The sequence below is a fragment of the Castanea sativa genome, chromosome 3 (assembly GCF_040712315.1).
Source record: "Castanea sativa cultivar Marrone di Chiusa Pesio chromosome 3, ASM4071231v1".
In the NCBI taxonomy this organism is placed as follows: Eukaryota; Viridiplantae; Streptophyta; class Magnoliopsida; order Fagales; family Fagaceae; genus Castanea; species Castanea sativa.
This window is the reverse complement of record NC_134015.1, coordinates 16033856-16041780: the sequence shown is the minus strand read 5'-3', so window position 1 is coordinate 16041780 and position 7925 is coordinate 16033856.

Below are 7925 nucleotides of genomic sequence, written 5' to 3'. Positions count from 1 at the left end.
TCATAATTACCCAACAATGAAGCCCAAGAAATCACAAGCCCAAGGAAACTAAAGTTAGCATGCAGGCTCTATGCAAAAGCCCACAACCAAGACTCAAGCCTATAGGGTAACAAGCAGCTAAAAGGGAAAGCCAAATGGAAGAAGATTGCTAGAGGAAAAGGCCAAACCCAAGCCTAGGACATTGAAATGCTAGCCCCTAGTACTATGGTTGGTATGAAATGCCCAAGTATGCCTGAAACCCTAGAGAAAGAAGAAAACAAAACCCAAAAGCGGCTCTATAATGGCTCCCTCCCCCTTAACACTATCCCTCCCTGCATATCGACGGTGGTTACTAAGCAGCATCGCTGGGAGCAATAATTTCCCTAGGATGGAACTATTGGGGACTTGGGAACCCCTAGACAATTAAAGTGTTGCATGAATTTATGCAACGTTGGAGTCCTAAAATTGTCTTCCTCGCATGAACTAAGTTAAATAAAAAGAGTATGGAGAAATTAAAGAAGAAGATTCATGAGCCAATTCAAGTGTCTCTTCACTAAAGGAGTGTAATTTACCATTTTTTTGGTTTGTCATTTTTGAATTTGGCACTATCATAGCTGGATGAATAATCTTTTCTGTCTCTCTTTCTCCCTTTTTGATCTTCTTTCGTACTCCCTTTATCCTTCTGAGTATCTTCTATTCTGATTGCAGCTAGAGCATCTTCTACATTCATGTATTTCTGGTCATTCAACAACAATGGCCTAGTTGCTGGAGGACTTTTTGCTAGTACAAACACAAAATCCTTGAATTTCAAACTTGCTTTGAACGTGGTTAACTATACTTGGTCCTCAGCTTCATCCACTTCCAACACTTCCCTGTTGAATCGTTTCACATAAGCTCTTAGTGATTTGTCTTCTCCTTGTTTAATCATGAGTAAATGATCCATCGGTCTTTTTTGCCTCTATCCACTAATGAAGTGATGCACAAATGAATTGCTCAATTGTTTGAAATCATCTATGAATGACGGGGCTAGCTTGCTAAACCAAATTCGTGGTGCTCATTTAAGAGTTGTCAGAAAGGATCAACACACAATTTCGTTAGGAGTCTGTTGTAAACTAAGGGTCTTCTTGAAGGTAGTTATGTGATCCAACAGATCCTTCAAGCCGTCATGTGAATCGAGCTGTGGAAGACGGAATTTTGGTGGCAAGGGACATTCTAAGATCTTGGAAATGAAAGGAGAATTTGTAATTTTTACCATACCGTCTAAGTTCTTGGTTGTTTTCTCTTTCATGGTGCTTTTTAGTTCGTCCATCTCCTTCCTTATGCTCCTGAGGAGATCGTCACTAGTCCTCTCGGGTTGTTCTATTCTCCTTGAGCCATCTCTTCTGCGACTAGTCTCTGGGCTCTAGACTTTGTCTTTATTCCTATTGTGAACAATCCTCCTTGGTGAAGGGAAATTTTGCTCCTTGTTGTAATTGCTACCTCAGTTCTTGATTCTGATTAGTTAGTTCTTCTACATTAGCTGTGAGAGTTTGGATCTACAGGGCCAATGCCACTGGGTCGTGTCGCACGTTAGATTCCATCTGGATGTAAAGAATTGAATGGTAGAGCTACATTTCCAAACTAGAGTTCGAAAAACATTCCCTACAGACAGCACCAAAATGATGAACCCAAACTCATCAGTTGATAAGTTCATCTAGAAGGAATCCGATGAGAACAAGTTCGAGCCCTACAAAACAATAACAAAGGTGTTTCTCTCTTCAAGATCACCAGCGTGGTACCAACCAATGAACCTCTGATGATAAAGTTAGATGATGATTGAGAGAGATAGTAATATATCAGAGTAATTGCAGTGTGTATATGTGTGAATATATATACCTTCTCTTGGTTCTGAGGTGGTTTATATAGATCTTTATCTTTTCTAGCCATTGGAGGCCTTTAATGATGGTCTTAATGGCTCTTGTAACAACTCTAATGGCTCAGTGAGGTGATTGATTAGGTCATGTATACACGTGCATAATGGCTCATGCATTAAATGCGTGTTTATGGCGCTTTGATCATCCAACGACACCTGCTTTAGTCATCCAATGACACCTTTGGACAATTCAAATTTTATTGGTTCGTCAAAAACTAATATGATTTTTTTTCCCAATTCCAAAATCATACATATTTAGGGGATTGTAGAACAATAATCATCTTATCCTCGTTAGAATGAATGATATTAACTTATGAGATCAACATAAAAAATAAAAAATAAAAAAATAGAAAGAAAGCAAAAACAAAGGTGCAATTATTTTATGCCTTTATATATATACATATATATGATTATAAGCATGTACAATAAATAACATGACTCATTCACCCCAAAGTGTCTTTAACTTAATTGGAACTTTTTTATGCTTTTGATGAAGAAGTTCAAATCCCTCTCTCCATTTTCGAATTATATATATATATATATATATATATATATATATATATATATATATATATATATATATATATATATATATATATATATATATATATAAACCTCATTCATCATCATAACAATAACAATAGTAAATCAAAGAGACTAGTACAATTTGATGTCTCTATGGCTTACATTATAATTTTTTTTGATAGGTAAGTTACACACGCACTAAATGAGCCTTGAACCTATAACCTTATCCTCCATCTAGCACTTGCAAGGAAAAGATGTGTGATTTGAGCTTAGAGTACATTAGGGGCCTACACTATTCTCCAAACCTCCATTGCGTTCATTGATTATTATATCACGATTTGCATTTCAAGAGTTTTATAGTTAAATGTAATACGCAGTTTCCTTTTTAGGAGAATTAAGGTTCGAATTTACCTCCCCTTACTTATCTTAACAATTGAGTTATTACGAGAAGAAAACAAAATTTCTATATTATGATGAACTGCACAACCAAGAAAGATGGTAAGCTCTTTTACCCTTTTGTTCTCCCTTGTCTAAGCTTCCCCATTTGGAAGTATTATTTTTGTAGAGGTTAAAAATTATTAAGATATAGACATTCACATTTATGATTTATTCCAAAGATTTTCCACTCTTTGATAGATCAAACTAAATATGGAATATTAAAGTCCAAAATGAAAAGCGATAATATGATCTTAATTTGCACCTTATCATTGTATGCATGTAAAAGTGCGTAACGTATAGTTTTGAGTTACCCTTATGGTGTAAAAGATTAAGGGCCCATTTGGTTTAGAGGTAGCTTAGTTTTCATAACTCAGTTTTCAAAACTCATAACTCATAACTCCCTACTCAAACCTCACATTCACTCAAAAATTGCAAAACTCATGTTTGTACTCAGTTCTTAGTTACATATCTCTACAACTTTTCCCCAAAACGTGGACCCCGCCACTAACACTACCCAGTGTTGCCTATTGTTGCTACCCGCGTCTCATTTCCCAGTTTCTTTTATTCTTCTGCTTTACTTCTCCCACTAAGTCACCGTGGAAGCTCATCTTCTTCTTTACTTCTCCCATTGAAAGAGTCACTGTGTTCTCCCTCTCGCCTCTCGCCTCCCACATCGACGCAGCCCACATTAACGCACGCCCACACGCTTGCAGGCATTTTTCTCTAACTCTGTTCGCTCCGTCTCTTTGTCTCCCCTGCTCTGTTTCGATCTGTTTTTTCGTCTCTTGGTTTTTGTCAATTTTTGAGAGATTGTTTTTGGTTTTTTTCATTTGGTGAACTTATAATCTAAAGGATCTCATCTCTTACATACATAAATCCACTGGGCCTAGCAAATAGGCAAACGATCTAGACCTCATATGTCAAAATCTAATCTGTTTTAATTGTTTTATGTTTTTCTAGATAGATACAGAAGTATAGAGTTACTATGCTTGAATTCTTTGCTGGAAATATAGGCAAACGATCCAAACCTCATATGTCAAAATCTATTCTCCTAATTGGTTACTGAAGCTACATTTTGAGTGTTTGTTTGTTGTCTTTTGTTTTTATCAAAATTATTTGTCTGGATTAGTTATGGGATTTTGTGTTTCTATATCACCTATTAAATCCAATTTTGGGTCTTTAAATTGAATTGACATTAACAATTAGCAAAACCATGTATATGAGTGGATGTGTGGATTGCTGAATTTGGTAATTGTGTTTTGGTCTTCTGGGGTCAGGGTGTACTGGTGGTCAAATGTGATTGGGTTTGACAATGGCATGGTTGTGGCTACTGGGAGGTTTGGATTGCAATTTGGGTTTTCAAGGATTACATTTAATTTGTTCTTCTAGATTGTATAGACTTTAACATCTCTATTGTTAGTTGTGGCATCTTTTACAATGGATGGTTTCATCCCTTTTCAAGTGGGACTAAGTGGCTATGTGACATAGACTAATTAACATAATTGACATTGTTTTGTTGTGTCATATTATTGCAATCTGGTATAAAGTTTTTCTGAATTTGATTTTTGGACATAAAAGCTAGTAGAGGAAGACAACAACTATTTATATTTATTAAGAAGTTTTTAGTTAGAGAAAACATTATAATAATCGTATGGCTCTCTATTTATGTAAGCCCAATTTGATTGGAGAACCTATTACTGTGGATTTGAATTGCTTTATTCATGCTTGTATAGAATGCTTGTATAGATTGTGTTGGTCATTGATTTTATAGACTATTTGTATAGAATGTTTCAAGTATTCTTGTTTTGGTGATTGATATAGAGGCAAGTTCTTACCAATGTCGAAAACAAGTAATTGTTTCTCCAGTAGAAGTGGGCATCTGTGTGACCTAGACCATTGCACCCTTAGGACGTCCCTAAAACTTCATACTTTTGGTATGAGGTTTTATGGCTGTCGCTATTGGTCACCAATAAGTACCACATCCAGAATTAGTAAAACATTGATTATGTGCATTAAGTCACCAATTTGTTGAAACGTTCTTTAAGTACTTTATTTGATTGTACAGGGTGATGACCGTGCATGTAAGTTCTTCAAATGGTTGGACACCCACACTTGCACACATGGCGCAGCAGCAACACCCATTGTGTTAGCGAAATTCTGACGATTGGAGCATGAGGTGGAAGTTGTTAATGAAGAGTTGAAGTAAGCACATGCCATGAGAGAAGCAGCATTGGAAATGGAGCAATCTGCAAAATGAAGGGCTGAAAGACACAAGGTTGTGCGCACGATTTCCGAAGAGAGAGTAGAGAAGTTCAAGATAGCTCTAGTACTATCATGGGTGATGTTTGAAGTTTTGCTTATTTTGTCTAATAGGTTTGGGGATGTTAGAAGCAGGCAAATGTATTAGCTTGGATGAGTTGGTTATGTTTGTAATAAGTCATACTTGTATTATTACATTGAAGATCATTTGTATTATAATGGTACAACTTCATTTTTTTTTTTTTTTTTTTGTATTCTAAGTATAAAAATTTATGGTATGTATGACATTGTACTTCTATAATATGTTGAGAGTTTTCAACTTTATTCAAGATGGACTTACAAACCATGGGCATTTTAACTGTAATTATATTATTTGTGATACGCCAAAGTGGATCCCTAAAAGTAACTACTAAGGGGAATGTATTTTGTTTTTCTTAGATGGATGACAAGGGGGGAATGAGTAAAAGTATTAACTCTGAAGCTGTGGCATATCAAATCCATAATAGTCCATAATACTCATATTCCATATGCCCCTTCCCTTCCTTCAAGTAACCATGTTGTTTCAGCTCATCCACCAAGTGATAGAACAAGTCCAATGTCAAGCGGAACATGTCATGACAATTGTTAGGATTACCATGCCTCACTTCAGCCATGTAATCTTTGCCACTCAAAATGCTAGTACGCATTGGGCACTTGTCGTAATGCCGCTGAAAATAAGCCACCATCTCGTCAACAAGTGGAAATACAAACCAAAACTCTTCCTCTTCGCTATCATAGTCTGAATCTGTGTTAAATCCAATATCCGTGTCATCATCACAATCACTAACATCCATGTCATGATCATAGTCACTGACATCCATATCATCACCACATCCAGAACTGTCCATGTCATCATCGTCAGAGTGAAAGTAAGCATCGTCAAAATTGAAGGTCCAGAAAAGATCATTGGGGGAGACCATTCTATCTTATACCCTACAAAAACCAAAGCATCAGTACCAATTCATTGCAATATGTAAACTGACACATTAATAAGTGGTACTAAAGATGCTGCAATAATGTTAGCATAATTCTCCTAATAATGTAAGTACTAAAAAACAATTACCATAGAAATGATACAATACTATAAAAAACACCAAGTACATAACAACAATTACCAAACCCACATACTAATGTAAATTGCATCAAGTAGAGATCACCAAGTGAGGAAGCTCACATACTAACATATGCTAATTATGTGAAATCCACATGCATAGTTCACAACAATTACCATTACAACAAAAACAGCTTTAAGTAAAAGTGTTCAACTGAATAAGGCAAATACAACCAAAAGTCCAAGATCGTCTATGCACACACATAAAGTCCTTAAAAGCTAGAACTAAGTGATTCACATCCAAATCACAATAATCAACATAAACTGAAATAAGAAGTCTCCATTAATTTTCTGGGCTGTGAGCATAGCGCTCCATCCACCTCCTCCTCCTATGTTTTGGCTTGCCCATGAACATCACTCGTCTTTTTTTTTTTTTTTTTTGCAAAACCTCAAAGATGTTAATATAGGTGTCATCATCAAGATTATTGTACTGGTTCAGCACCTCTAAAGCCCTCCTAAGGGAGCAAGGATCGCCACCAATAGTAGACTGTGCAATATGGTCAAAGCTACCCATAGATTTGCCCGTTTTCTTGTTAAACTGTTCCCTTGCCAACACAGTGTACTCTTGAAGAGCAATGGTCATGTCACTAGCCCTATCCTCTTTTTTGGCAACCTTCTTCCCTTGCCAGTAGGCTCTTTAATGGGACGTTTGTCCGCATGTTGGGTTTGCTTCGTAGCAAGGGGATCATCTTGGGTTATGCCCTCCATGTCAGGATTGTAGCAATCATCGATACCCAACTGGGTACGATGAGCCTCATTGGCAATTTCCTCCTCTAGGGCATGCTCTTCATCACCATCTGGGGCTCATGTATTTGATGAAATTTGATAGGCACCGGTTGCAGCATTAGAAGCAAACAGCTGCCATAGTTTGTCATAGCTAGGACATCCACTCTTCCGTAATGCATTTGCTTTAGGATTAGCCTGAAATGACAAGATATACATCAATATCATCTTAGTGAACAAATTTGAGTACCCACCTTGCTGATTGAACAATTCTCCCAGTGAGACCTAAGAAAATTTACGAGGACCTACAAAGAGTGCACTTAGTGAACAAAGTTTAAAGATCAGCCATTTTGAAGGTTAATGAATTCCATTTCTTATTCCAATATTTATATGGTTAGTAAAGAAACAAGTTAACATTACAAATCATAGTTTCTCAAAGTAGGTAATAGAACTCAGTATCATCAAATCATGTTCAACAAAAGCATTATGCCCTATACTTAAAATGTTTTGCTCTAAGTCCTCTGCACCAGTCAATTTAAACATAATAAAAGGAGAGAGATACATCAGGGAGGAGGAATTCTTGTTTCTTCTTAGATAGGTTAAATCCACTAAATAATAATAAAAAGAAAATAAAAAAGAAAAGAAAAAGAGATAAGTTCCCTTCAATTTTTGAGAGTGAAGATAATCAGTGGGGGGTTTTTTTTTTTTTAACATTTTTTAAAGTATTCCCTATCAAACTCGTTCCTATGTTCAAGTAGTGAACTCTTTTGACTTCTAGATAGGGGTACTTGTTACTGGTGTGTTCAAGGTTTGATATCTTATTTGTTGTAGATGATGAAAGAATCTCTAAAGGTAAGAAAATAAATTAAACAAATGGCAGTTTGATATAAACAAATGGCAATTTTAGTTCATCAATTAAACAAATGGGTCACATAAATT